The following is a 15,080-nucleotide window of genomic DNA, read 5'->3' as shown; positions in this document are numbered from 1 at the left end:
TGTAAATGCACTAAAAACGGCTATTCAGGAGCTGAAAAGCCCTTTAAAGCAATAAAAGAATGAAAGTCTGAAAACTCGGACTCTAATTGCTAAATCTTGTCAAGTAGCATGGATTCGGTGATTTCCAGTTGATTTGAGTCAGTGTGCCCTGTTTCAGACTGAAATCTAAGTCAAAGTGATGTGAACTAGTACAATGCCAAACATTGTAAATGCATTGAAAACGGCTATTCAGGAGCTGAAAAGCATTTTAAAGCAATAAAAGAATGAAAGTCTCAAAACTTGGACTCTAATGGCTAAATCTTGTCAAGTAGCAAAAATTCGGTGATTTCCAGTTGATTTGAGTCAGTGTGGCCTGTGTTCAAGCTGAAATCTAAGTCAAAGTCATGTAATGTGAACTAGTACAATGCAAAACATTGTAAATGCACTGAAAACGGCTATTCAGGAGCTGAAAAGCCCTTTAAAGTAATAAAAGAATGAAAGTCTGAAAACTCGGACTCTAATGGCTAAATCTTGTCAAGTAGCATGGATTCGGTGATTTCCAGTTGATTTGAGTCAGTGTGTCCTGTTTTCAAGCTGAAATCTAAGTCAAAGTCCTGTAATGTGATCTAGTACAATGCCAAACATTGTAAATGCATTGAAAATGGCTATTCAGGATCTGAAAAGCACTTTAAAGCAATAAAAGAATGAAAGTCTCAAAACTTGGACTCTAATGGCTAAATCTTGTCAAGTAGCAAAAATTCGGTGATTTCCAGTTGATTTGAGTCAGTGTGGCCTGTGTTCAAGCTGAAATCTAAGTCAAAGTCATGTAATGTGAACTAGTACAATGCAAAACATTGTAAATGCATTGAAAACGGCTGTTCGGGAGCTGAAAAGCACTTTAAAGCAATAAAAGAATGAAAGTCTCAAAACTCGGACTCTAATGGCTAAAATCTTGTCAAGTAGCAAAAATTCGGTGATTTCCAGTTGATTTGAGTCAGTGTGGCCTGTGTTCAAGCTGAAATCTAAGTCAAAGTCATGTAATGTGAACAAGTACAATGCCAAACATTGTAAATGCATTGAAAACGGCTATTCAGAAGTTGAAAAGCACTTTAAAGCAATAAAAGAATGAGTCTCAAAACTTGGAATCTAATGGCTAAATCTTGTCAAGTAGCATGGATTTGGTGATTTCCAGTTGATTTGAGTCAGTGTGGCCTGTTTTAGGCAAATCTAAGTCAAAGTAATGTGAACTAGTACAATGCCAAACGTTGTAAATACATTGAAAACGGCTGTTAAGGAGCTGAAAAGCACTTTAAAGCAATAAAAGAATGAGTCTAAAAACTTGGAATCTAATGGCTAAATCTTGTCAAGTAGCATGGATTCGGTGATTTGCAGTTGATTTGAGTCAGTGTGTCCTGTTTTCAAGCTGAAGTCAAAGTCATGTAATGTGATCTAGTACATTGCCAAACATTGTAAATGCATTGAAAACGGCTATTGAGGAGCTGAAAAGCACTTTAAAGCAATAAAAGAATGAAAGTCTGAAAACTCGGAATCTAATGGCTAAATCTTGTCAAGTAGCATGGATTCGGTGATTTCCAGTTGATTTGAGTCAGTGTGCCCTGTTTTAGACTGAAATCTAAGTCAAAGTGATGTGAACTAGTACAATGCCAAACATTGTAAATGCATCGAGAACGGCTATTCAGGAGCTGAAAAGCACTTTAAAGCAATAATAGAATGAAAGTCTCAAAACTCGGAATCTAATGGCTAAATCTTGTCAAGTAGCATGGATTCGGTGATTTCCAGTTGATTTGAGTCATTGTGTCCTGTTTTCAAGCTGAAATCTAAGACAAAGTCATGTAATGTGAACTAGTACAATGCCAAACATTGTAAATGCATCGAGAACGGCTATTCAGGATCTGAAAAGCCCTTTAAAGCAATAAAAGAATGAAAGTCTGAAAACTCGGAATCTAATGGCTAAATCTTGTCAAGTAGCATGGATTCGGTGACTTCCAGTTGATTTGAGTCAGTGTGTCCTGTTTTAAGCTGAAATCTAAGTCAAAGTAATGTGAACTAGTACAATGTCAAAAATTGTAAATACTTGGAAAACGGCTATTCCGGAGCTGAAAAGCCCTTTAAAGCAATAAAAGAATGAAAGTCTCAAAACTCGGACTCTAATGGCTAAAATCTTGTCAAGTAGAAAAAATTCGGTGATTTCCAGTGGATTTGAGTCAGTGTGGCCTGTGTTCAAGCTGAAATCTAAGTCAAAGTGATGTGATGTGAACAAGTACAATGCCAAACATTGTAAATGCATTGAAAACGGCTATTTAGAAGCTGAAAAGCACTTTAAAGCAATAAAAGAATGAGTCTCAAAACTTGGAATCTAATGGCTAAATCTTGTCAAGTAGCATGGATTTGGTGATTTCCAGTTGATTTGAGTCAGTGTGGCCTGTTTTAGGCAAATCTAAGTCAAAGTAATGTGAACTAGTACAATGCCAAACGTTGTAAATACATTGAAAACGGCTGTTAAGGAGCTGAAAAGCACTTTAAAGCAATAAAAGAATGAGTCTAAAAACTTGGAATCTAATGGCTAAATCTTGTCAAGTAGCATGGATTCGGTGATTTGCAGTTGATTTGAGTCAGTGTGTCCTGTTTTCAAGCTGAAGTCAAAGTCATGTAATGTGATCTAGTACATTGCCAAACATTGTAAATGCATTGAAAACGGCTATTGAGGAGCTGAAAAGCACTTTAAAGCAATAAAAGAATGAAAGTCTGAAAACTCGGAATCTAATGGCTAAATCTTGTCAAGTAGCATGGATTCGGTGATTTCCAGTTGATTTGAGTCAGTGTGCCCTGTTTTAGACTGAAATCTAAGTCAAAGTGATGTGAACTAGTACAATGCCAAACATTGTAAATGCATCGAGAACGGCTATTCAGGAGCTGAAAAGCACTTTAAAGCAATAATAGAATGAAATTCTGAAAACTTGGACTCTAATTGCTAAATCTTGTCAAGTAGCATGGATTCGGTGACTTCCAGTTGATTTGAGTCAGTGTGTCCTGTTTTCAAGCTGAAATCTAAGTCAAAGTCATGTAATGTGAACTAGTACAATGCCAAACATTGTAAATGCATCGAGAACGGCTATTCAGGATCTGAAAAGCCCTTTAAAGCAATAAAAAAATGAAAGTCTGAAAATCGGAATCTAATGGCTATATCTTGTCAAGTAGCATGGATTCGGTGACTTCCAGTTGATTTGAGTCAGTGTGTCCTGTTTTCAAGCTGAAGTCAAAGTCATGTAATGTGATCTAGTACATTGCCAAACATTGTAAATGCATTGAAAACGGCTATTCAGGAGCTGAAAAGCACTTTAAAGAAATAAAAGAATGAGACTCAAAACTTGGATTCTAATGGCTAAATCTTGTCAAGTAGCATGGATTCGGTGATTTCCAGTTGATTTGAGTCAGTGTGGCCTGTTTTCAAGCTGAAGTCAAAGTCATGTAATGTGATCTAGTACATTGCCAAACATTGTAAATGCATTGAAAACAGCTATTCAGGAGCTGAAAAGCACTTTAAAGCAATAAAAGAATGAAAGTCTCAAAACTCGGACTCTAATGGATAAATCTTGTCAAGTAGCAAAAAAATAAAAGAATGAAAGTCTGAAAACTCGGAATCTAATGGCTAAATCTTGTCAAGTAGCATGGATTCGGTGACTTCCAGTTGATTTGAGTCAGTGTGGCCTGTTTTAGACTGAAATCTAAGTCAAATTCATGTAATGTGAGCACTTTGTACAATGCAAAACATTGTAAATGCACTGAAAACGGCTATTCAGGAGCTGAAAAGCCCTTTAAAGCAATAAAAGAATGAAAGTCTGAAAACTCGGACTCTAATTGCTAAATCTTGTCAAGTAGCATGGATTCGGTGATTTCCAGTTGATTTGGGTCAGTGTGTCCTGTGTTCAAGATGAAATCTAAGTCAAAGTCATGTAATGTGAACTAGTACAATGCCAAACATTGTAAATGCATTGAAAACGGCTATTCAGGAGCTGAAAAGCACTTTAAAGCAATAAAAGAATGAAAGTCTCAAAACTCTGACTCTAATGGCTAAATCCTGTCAAGTAGCATGGATTCGGTGATTTCCAGTTGATTTGAGTCAGTGCGTCCTGTTTTCAAGCTGAAATCTAAGTCAAAGTAATGTGAACTAGTACAATGCAAAACATTGTAAATGCACTGAAAACGGCTATTCAGGAGCTGAAAAGCCCTTTAAAGCAATAAAAGAATGAAAGTCTGAAAACTCGGACTCTAATGGCTAAATCTTGTCAAGTAGCAAAAATTCGGTGATTTCCAGTTGATTTGAGTCAGTGTGGCCTGTTTTCAAGCTGAAATCTAAGTCAAAGTCATGTAATGTGAACTAGTACAATGCCAAACATTGTAAATGCATCGAGAACGGCTATTCAGGAGCTGAAAAGCATTTTAAAGCAATAAAATAATGAAAGTCTGAAAACTCGGAATCTAATGGCTAAATCTTGTCAAGTAGCATGGATTCGGTGATTTCCAGTTGATTTGAGTCAGTGTGTCCTGTTTTCAAGCTGAAATCTAAGACAAAGTCATGTAATGTGAACTAGTACAATGCCAAACATTGTAAATGCATCGAGAACGGCTATTCAGGAGCTGAAAAGCCCTTTAAAGCAATAAAAGAATGAAAGTCTGAAAACTCGGAATCTAATGGCTGAATCTTGTCAAGTAGCATGGATTCGGTGATTTCCAGTTGATTTGAGTCAGTGTGGCCTGTTTTCAAGCTGAAATCTAAGTCAAAGTCATGTAATGTGAACTAGTACAATGCCAAACATTGTAAATGCATTGAGAACGGCTATTCAGGAGCTGAAAAGCACTTTAAAGCAATAAAAGAATGAAAGTCTCAAAACTCGGACTCTAATGGCTAAATCCTGTCAAGTAGCATGGATTCGGTGATTTCCAGTTGATTTGAGTCAGTGCGTCCTGTTTTCAAGATGAAATCTAAGTCAAAGTAATGTGAACTAGTACAATGCCAAACATTGTAAATGCATTGAGAACGGCTATTCAGGAGCTGAAAAGCACTTTAAAGCAATAAAAGAATGAGTCTCGAAACTTTGAATCTAATGGCTAAATCTTGTCAAGTAGCATGGATTCGGTGATTTCCAGTTGATTTGAGTCAGTGTGTCCTGTTTTCAAGCTGAAGTCAAAGTCATGTAATGTGATCTAGTACATTGCCAAACATTGTAAATGCATTGAAAACGGCTATTCAGGAGCTGAAAAGCCCTTTAAAGCAATAAAAGAATGAAAGTCTGAAAACTCGGACTCTAATGGCTAAATCTTGTCAAGTAGCAAAAATTCGGTGATTTCCAGTTGATTTGAGTCAGTGTGGCCTGTTTTAGACTGAAATCTAAGTCAAAGTCATGTAATGTGAACTAGTACAATGCAAAACATTGTAAATGCACTAAAAACGGCTATTCAGGAGCTGAAAAGCCCTTTAAAGCAATAAAAGAATGAAAGTCTGAAAACTCGGACTCTAATTGCTAAATCTTGTCAAGTAGCATGGATTCGGTGATTTCCAGTTGATTTGAGTCAGTGTGCCCTGTTTCAGACTGAAATCTAAGTCAAAGTGATGTGAACTAGTACAATGCCAAACATTGTAAATGCATTGAAAACGGCTATTCAGGAGCTGAAAAGCATTTTAAAGCAATAAAAGAATGAAAGTCTCAAAACTTGGACTCTAATGGCTAAATCTTGTCAAGTAGCAAAAATTCGGTGATTTCCAGTTGATTTGAGTCAGTGTGGCCTGTGTTCAAGCTGAAATCTAAGTCAAAGTCATGTAATGTGATCTAGTACAATGCCAAACATTGTAAATGCATTGAAAATGGCTATTCAGGATCTGAAAAGCACTTTAAAGCAATAAAAGAATGAAAGTCTCAAAACTTGGACTCTAATGGCTAAATCTTGTCAAGTAGCAAAAATTCGGTGATTTCCAGTTGATTTGAGTCAGTGTGGCCTGTGTTCAAGCTGAAATCTAAGTCAAAGTCATGTAATGTGAACTAGTACAATGCAAAACATTGTAAATGCACTGAAAACGGCTATTCAGGAGCTGAAAAGCCCTTTAAAGTAATAAAAGAATGAAAGTCTGAAAACTCGGACTCTAATGGCTAAATCTTGTCAAGTAGCATGGATTCGGTGATTTCCAGTTGATTTGAGTCAGTGTGTCCTGTTTTCAAGCTGAAATCTAAGTCAAAGTCCTGTAATGTGATCTAGTACAATGCCAAACATTGTAAATGCATTGAAAATGGCTATTCAGGATCTGAAAAGCACTTTAAAGCAATAAAAGAATGAAAGTCTCAAAACTTGGACTCTAATGGCTAAATCTTGTCAAGTAGCATGGATTCGGTGATTTCCAGTTGATTTGAGTCAGTGTGCCCTGTTTCAGACTGAAATCTAAGTCAAAGTGATGTGAACTAGTACAATGCCAAACATTGTAAATGCATTGAAAACGGCTATTCAGGAGCTGAAAAGCATTTTAAAGCAATAAAAGAATGAAAGTCTCAAAACTTGGACTCTAATGGCTAAATCTTGTCAAGTAGCAAAAATTCGGTGATTTCCAGTTGATTTGAGTCAGTGTGGCCTGTGTTCAAGCTGAAATCTAAGTCAAAGTCATGTAATGTGAACTAGTACAATGCAAAACATTGTAAATGCACTGAAAACGGCTATTCAGGAGCTGAAAAGCCCTTTAAAGTAATAAAAGAATGAAAGTCTGAAAACTCGGACTCTAATGGCTAAATCTTGTCAAGTAGCATGGATTCGGTGATTTCCAGTTGATTTGAGTCAGTGTGTCCTGTTTTCAAGCTGAAATCTAAGTCAAAGTCCTGTAATGTGATCTAGTACAATGCCAAACATTGTAAATGCATTGAAAATGGCTATTCAGGATCTGAAAAGCACTTTAAAGCAATAAAAGAATGAAAGTCTCAAAACTTGGACTCTAATGGCTAAATCTTGTCAAGTAGCAAAAATTCGGTGATTTCCAGTTGATTTGAGTCAGTGTGGCCTGTGTTCAAGCTGAAATCTAAGTCAAAGTCATGTAATGTGAACTAGTACAATGCAAAACATTGTAAATGCATTGAAAACGGCTGTTCGGGAGCTGAAAAGCACTTTAAAGCAATAAAAGAATGAAAGTCTCAAAACTCGGACTCTAATGGCTAAAATCTTGTCAAGTAGCAAAAATTCGGTGATTTCCAGTTGATTTGAGTCAGTGTGGCCTGTGTTCAAGATGAAATCTAAGTCAAAGTCATGTAATGTGAACAAGTACAATGCCAAACATTGTAAATGCATTGAAAACGGCTATTCAGAAGTTGAAAAGCACTTTAAAGCAATAAAAGAATGAGTCTCAAAACTTGGAATCTAATGGCTAAATCTTGTCAAGTAGCATGGATTTGGTGATTTCCAGTTGATTTGAGTCAGTGTGGCCTGTTTTAGGCAAATCTAAGTCAAAGTAATGTGAACTAGTACAATGCCAAACGTTGTAAATACATTGAAAACGGCTGTTAAGGAGCTGAAAAGCACTTTAAAGCAATAAAAGAATGAGTCTAAAAACTTGGAATCTAATGGCTAAATCTTGTCAAGTAGCATGGATTCGGTGATTTGCAGTTGATTTGAGTCAGTGTGTCCTGTTTTCAAGCTGAAGTCAAAGTCATGTAATGTGATCTAGTACATTGCCAAACATTGTAAATGCATTGAAAACGGCTATTGAGGAGCTGAAAAGCACTTTAAAGCAATAAAAGAATGAAAGTCTGAAAACTCGGAATCTAATGGCTAAATCTTGTCAAGTAGCATGGATTCGGTGATTTCCAGTTGATTTGAGTCAGTGTGCCCTGTTTTAGACTGAAATCTAAGTCAAAGTGATGTGAACTAGTACAATGCCAAACATTGTAAATGCATCGAGAACGGCTATTCAGGAGCTGAAAAGCACTTTAAAGCAATAATAGAATGAAAGTCTCAAAACTCGGAATCTAATGGCTAAATCTTGTCAAGTAGCATTTATTCGGTGATTTCCAGTTGATTTGAGTCATTGTGTCCTGTTTTCAAGCTGAAATCTAAGACAAAGTCATGTAATGTGAACTAGTACAATGCCAAACATTGTAAATGCATCGAGAACGGCTATTCAGGATCTGAAAAGCCCTTTAAAGCAATAAAAGAATGAAAGTCTGAAAACTCGGAATCTAATGGCTAAATCTTGTCAAGTAGCATGGATTCGGTGACTTCCAGTTGATTTGAGTCAGTGTGTCCTGTTTTAAGCTGAAATCTAAGTCAAAGTAATGTGAACTAGTACAATGTCAAAAATTGTAAATACTTGGAAAACGGCTATTCCGGAGCTGAAAAGCCCTTTAAAGCAATAAAAGAATGAAAGTCTCAAAACTCGGACTCTAATGGCTAAAATCTTGTCAAGTAGAAAAAATTCGGTGATTTCCAGTTGATTTGAGTCAGTGTGGCCTGTGTTCAAGCTGAAATCTAAGTCAAAGTGATGTGATGTGAACAAGTACAATGCCAAACATTGTAAATGCATTGAAAACGGCTATTTAGAAGCTGAAAAGCACTTTAAAGCAATAAAAGAATGAGTCTCAAAACTTGGAATCTAATGGCTAAATCTTGTCAAGTAGCATGGATTTGGTGATTTCCAGTTGATTTGAGTCAGTGTGGCCTGTTTTAGGCAAATCTAAGTCAAAGTAATGTGAACTAGTACAATGCCAAACGTTGTAAATACATTGAAAACGGCTGTTAAGGAGCTGAAAAGCACTTTAAAGCAATAAAAGAATGAGTCTAAAAACTTGGAATCTAATGGCTAAATCTTGTCAAGTAGCATGGATTCGGTGATTTGCAGTTGATTTGAGTCAGTGTGTCCTGTTTTCAAGCTGAAGTCAAAGTCATGTAATGTGATCTAGTACATTGCCAAACATTGTAAATGCATTGAAAACGGCTATTGAGGAGCTGAAAAGCACTTTAAAGCAATAAAAGAATGAAAGTCTGAAAACTCGGAATCTAATGGCTAAATCTTGTCAAGTAGCATGGATTCGGTGATTTCCAGTTGATTTGAGTCAGTGTGCCCTGTTTTAGACTGAAATCTAAGTCAAAGTGATGTGAACTAGTACAATGCCAAACATTGTAAATGCATCGAGAACGGCTATTCAGGAGCTGAAAAGCACTTTAAAGCAATAATAGAATGAAATTCTGAAAACTTGGACTCTAATTGCTAAATCTTGTCAAGTAGCATGGATTCGGTGACTTCCAGTTGATTTGAGTCAGTGTGTCCTGTTTTCAAGCTGAAATCTAAGTCAAAGTCATGTAATGTGAACTAGTACAATGCCAAACATTGTAAATGCATCGAGAACGGCTATTCAGGATCTGAAAAGCCCTTTAAAGCAATAAAAGAATGAAAGTCTGAAAATCGGAATCTAATGGCTATATCTTGTCAAGTAGCATGGATTCGGTGACTTCCAGTTGATTTGAGTCAGTGTGTCCTGTTTTCAAGCTGAAGTCAAAGTCATGTAATGTGATCTAGTACATTGCCAAACATTGTAAATGCATTGAAAACGGCTATTCAGGAGCTGAAAAGCACTTTAAAGAAATAAAAGAATGAGACTCAAAACTTGGATTCTAATGGCTAAATCTTGTCAAGTAGCATGGATTCGGTGATTTCCAGTTGATTTGAGTCAGTGTGGCCTGTTTTCAAGCTGAAGTCAAAGTCATGTAATGTGATCTAGTACATTGCCAAACATTGTAAATGCATTGAAAACAGCTATTCAGGAGCTGAAAAGCACTTTAAAGCAATAAAAGAATGAAAGTCTCAAAACTCGGACTCTAATGGCTAAATCTTGTCAAGTAGCAAAAAAATAAAAGAATGAAAGTCTGAAAACTCGGAATCTAATGGCTAAATCTTGTCAAGTAGCATGGATTCGGTGACTTCCAGTTGATTTGAGTCAGTGTGGCCTGTTTTAGACTGAAATCTAAGTCAAATTCATGTAATGTGAGCACTTTGTACAATGCAAAACATTGTAAATGCACTGAAAACGGCTATTCAGGAGCTGAAAAGCCCTTTAAAGCAATAAAAGAATGAAAGTCTGAAAACTCGGACTCTAATTGCTAAATCTTGTCAAGTAGCATGGATTCGGTGATTTCCAGTTGATTTGGGTCAGTGTGTCCTGTGTTCAAGATGAAATCTAAGTCAAAGTCATGTAATGTGAACTAGTACAATGCCAAACATTGTAAATGCATTGAAAACGGCTATTCAGGAGCTGAAAAGCACTTTAAAGCAATAAAAGAATGAAAGTCTCAAAACTCTGACTCTAATGGCTAAATCCTGTCAAGTAGCATGGATTCGGTGATTTCCAGTTGATTTGAGTCAGTGCGTCCTGTTTTCAAGCTGAAATCTAAGTCAAAGTAATGTGAACTAGTACAATGCAAAACATTGTAAATGCACTGAAAACGGCTATTCAGGAGCTGAAAAGCCCTTTAAAGCAATAAAAGAATGAAAGTCTGAAAACTCGGACTCTAATGGCTAAATCTTGTCAAGTAGCAAAAATTCGGTGATTTCCAGTTGATTTGAGTCAGTGTGGCCTGTTTTCAAGCTGAAATCTAAGTCAAAGTCATGTAATGTGAACTAGTACAATGCCAAACATTGTAAATGCATCGAGAACGGCTATTCAGGAGCTGAAAAGCATTTTAAAGCAATAAAATAATGAAAGTCTGAAAACTCGGAATCTAATGGCTAAATCTTGTCAAGTAGCATGGATTCGGTGATTTCCAGTTGATTTGAGTCAGTGTGTCCTGTTTTCAAGCTGAAATCTAAGACAAAGTCATGTAATGTGAACTAGTACAATGCCAAACATTGTAAATGCATCGAGAACGGCTATTCAGGAGCTGAAAAGCCCTTTAAAGCAATAAAAGAATGAAAGTCTGAAAACTCGGAATCTAATGGCTGAATCTTGTCAAGTAGCATGGATTCGGTGATTTCCAGTTGATTTGAGTCAGTGTGGCCTGTTTTCAAGCTGAAATCTAAGTCAAAGTCATGTAATGTGAACTAGTACAATGCCAAACATTGTAAATGCATTGAGAACGGCTATTCAGGAGCTGAAAAGCACTTTAAAGCAATAAAAGAATGAAAGTCTCAAAACTCGGACTCTAATGGCTAAATCCTGTCAAGTAGCATGGATTCGGTGATTTCCAGTTGATTTGAGTCAGTGCGTCCTGTTTTCAAGATGAAATCTAAGTCAAAGTAATGTGAACTAGTACAATGCCAAACATTGTAAATGCATTGAGAACGGCTATTCAGGAGCTGAAAAGCACTTTAAAGCAATAAAAGAATGAGTCTCGAAACTTTGAATCTAATGGCTAAATCTTGTCAAGTAGCATGGATTCGGTGATTTCCAGTTGATTTGAGTCAGTGTGTCCTGTTTTCAAGCTGAAGTCAAAGTCATGTAATGTGATCTAGTACATTGCCAAACATTGTAAATGCATTGAAAACGGCTATTCAGGAGCTGAAAAGCCCTTTAAAGCAATAAAAGAATGAAAGTCTGAAAACTCGGACTCTAATGGCTAAATCTTGTCAAGTAGCAAAAATTCGGTGATTTCCAGTTGATTTGAGTCAGTGTGGCCTGTTTTAGACTGAAATCTAAGTCAAAGTCATGTAATGTGAACTAGTACAATGCAAAACATTGTAAATGCACTAAAAACGGCTATTCAGGAGCTGAAAAGCCCTTTAAAGCAATAAAAGAATGAAAGTCTGAAAACTCGGACTCTAATTGCTAAATCTTGTCAAGTAGCATGGATTCGGTGATTTCCAGTTGATTTGAGTCAGTGTGCCCTGTTTCAGACTGAAATCTAAGTCAAAGTGATGTGAACTAGTACAATGCCAAACATTGTAAATGCATTGAAAACGGCTATTCAGGAGCTGAAAAGCATTTTAAAGCAATAAAAGAATGAAAGTCTCAAAACTTGGACTCTAATGGCTAAATCTTGTCAAGTAGCAAAAATTCGGTGATTTCCAGTTGATTTGAGTCAGTGTGGCCTGTGTTCAAGCTGAAATCTAAGTCAAAGTCATGTAATGTGAACTAGTACAATGCAAAACATTGTAAATGCACTGAAAACGGCTATTCAGGAGCTGAAAAGCCCTTTAAAGTAATAAAAGAATGAAAGTCTGAAAACTCGGACTCTAATGGCTAAATCTTGTCAAGTAGCATGGATTCGGTGATTTCCAGTTGATTTGAGTCAGTGTGTCCTGTTTTCAAGCTGAAATCTAAGTCAAAGTCCTGTAATGTGATCTAGTACAATGCCAAACATTGTAAATGCATTGAAAATGGCTATTCAGGATCTGAAAAGCACTTTAAAGCAATAAAAGAATGAAAGTCTCAAAACTTGGACTCTAATGGCTAAATCTTGTCAAGTAGCATGGATTCGGTGATTTCCAGTTGATTTGAGTCAGTGTGCCCTGTTTCAGACTGAAATCTAAGTCAAAGTGATGTGAACTAGTACAATGCCAAACATTGTAAATGCATTGAAAACGGCTATTCAGGAGCTGAAAAGCATTTTAAAGCAATAAAAGAATGAAAGTCTCAAAACTTGGACTCTAATGGCTAAATCTTGTCAAGTAGCAAAAATTCGGTGATTTCCAGTTGATTTGAGTCAGTGTGGCCTGTGTTCAAGCTGAAATCTAAGTCAAAGTCATGTAATGTGAACTAGTACAATGCAAAACATTGTAAATGCACTGAAAACGGCTATTCAGGAGCTGAAAAGCCCTTTAAAGTAATAAAAGAATGAAAGTCTGAAAACTCGGACTCTAATGGCTAAATCTTGTCAAGTAGCATGGATTCGGTGATTTCCAGTTGATTTGAGTCAGTGTGTCCTGTTTTCAAGCTGAAATCTAAGTCAAAGTCCTGTAATGTGATCTAGTACAATGCCAAACATTGTAAATGCATTGAAAATGGCTATTCAGGATCTGAAAAGCACTTTAAAGCAATAAAAGAATGAAAGTCTCAAAACTTGGACTCTAATGGCTAAATCTTGTCAAGTAGCAAAAATTCGGTGATTTCCAGTTGATTTGAGTCAGTGTGGCCTGTGTTCAAGCTGAAATCTAAGTCAAAGTCATGTAATGTGAACTAGTACAATGCAAAACATTGTAAATGCATTGAAAACGGCTGTTCGGGAGCTGAAAAGCACTTTAAAGCAATAAAAGAATGAAAGTCTCAAAACTCGGACTCTAATGGCTAAAATCTTGTCAAGTAGCAAAAATTCGGTGATTTCCAGTTGATTTGAGTCAGTGTGGCCTGTGTTCAAGCTGAAATCTAAGTCAAAGTCATGTAATGTGAACAAGTACAATGCCAAACATTGTAAATGCATTGAAAACGGCTATTCAGAAGTTGAAAAGCACTTTAAAGCAATAAAAGAATGAGTCTCAAAACTTGGAATCTAATGGCTAAATCTTGTCAAGTAGCATGGATTTGGTGATTTCCAGTTGATTTGAGTCAGTGTGGCCTGTTTTAGGCAAATCTAAGTCAAAGTAATGTGAACTAGTACAATGCCAAACGTTGTAAATACATTGAAAACGGCTGTTAAGGAGCTGAAAAGCACTTTAAAGCAATAAAAGAATGAGTCTAAAAACTTGGAATCTAATGGCTAAATCTTGTCAAGTAGCATGGATTCGGTGATTTGCAGTTGATTTGAGTCAGTGTGTCCTGTTTTCAAGCTGAAGTCAAAGTCATGTAATGTGATCTAGTACATTGCCAAACATTGTAAATGCATTGAAAACGGCTATTGAGGAGCTGAAAAGCACTTTAAAGCAATAAAAGAATGAAAGTCTGAAAACTCGGAATCTAATGGCTAAATCTTGTCAAGTAGCATGGATTCGGTGATTTCCAGTTGATTTGAGTCAGTGTGCCCTGTTTTAGACTGAAATCTAAGTCAAAGTGATGTGAACTAGTACAATGCCAAACATTGTAAATGCATCGAGAACGGCTATTCAGGAGCTGAAAAGCACTTTAAAGCAATAATAGAATGAAAGTCTCAAAACTCGGAATCTAATGGCTAAATCTTGTCAAGTAGCATTTATTCGGTGATTTCCAGTTGATTTGAGTCATTGTGTCCTGTTTTCAAGCTGAAATCTAAGACAAAGTCATGTAATGTGAACTAGTACAATGCCAAACATTGTAAATGCATCGAGAACGGCTATTCAGGATCTGAAAAGCCCTTTAAAGCAATAAAAGAATGAAAGTCTGAAAACTCGGAATCTAATGGCTAAATCTTGTCAAGTAGCATGGATTCGGTGACTTCCAGTTGATTTGAGTCAGTGTGTCCTGTTTTAAGCTGAAATCTAAGTCAAAGTAATGTGAACTAGTACAATGTCAAAAATTGTAAATACTTGGAAAACGGCTATTCCGGAGCTGAAAAGCCCTTTAAAGCAATAAAAGAATGAAAGTCTCAAAACTCGGACTCTAATGGCTAAAATCTTGTCAAGTAGAAAAAATTCGGTGATTTCCAGTTGATTTGAGTCAGTGTGGCCTGTGTTCAAGCTGAAATCTAAGTCAAAGTGATGTGATGTGAACAAGTACAATGCCAAACATTGTAAATGCATTGAAAACGGCTATTTAGAAGCTGAAAAGCACTTTAAAGCAATAAAAGAATGAGTCTCAAAACTTGGAATCTAATGGCTAAATCTTGTCAAGTAGCATGGATTTGGTGATTTCCAGTTGATTTGAGTCAGTGTGGCCTGTTTTAGGCAAATCTAAGTCAAAGTAATGTGAACTAGTACAATGCCAAACGTTGTAAATACATTGAAAACGGCTGTTAAGGAGCTGAAAAGCACTTTAAAGCAATAAAAGAATGAGTCTAAAAACTTGGAATCTAATGGCTAAATCTTGTCAAGTAGCATGGATTCGGTGATTTGCAGTTGATTTGAGTCAGTGTGTCCTGTTTTCAAGCTGAAGTCAAAGTCATGTAATGTGATCTAGTACATTGCCAAACATTGTAAATGCATTGAAAACGGCTATTGAGGAGCTGAAAAGCACTTTAAAGCAATAAAAGAATGAAAGTCTGAAAACTCG

This window comes from Osmerus eperlanus, chromosome 13 (genome assembly GCF_963692335.1).
Source record: "Osmerus eperlanus chromosome 13, fOsmEpe2.1, whole genome shotgun sequence".
Classification (NCBI taxonomy): Eukaryota; Metazoa; Chordata; class Actinopteri; order Osmeriformes; family Osmeridae; genus Osmerus; species Osmerus eperlanus.
Note: the sequence above shows the minus strand (reverse complement) of the source record.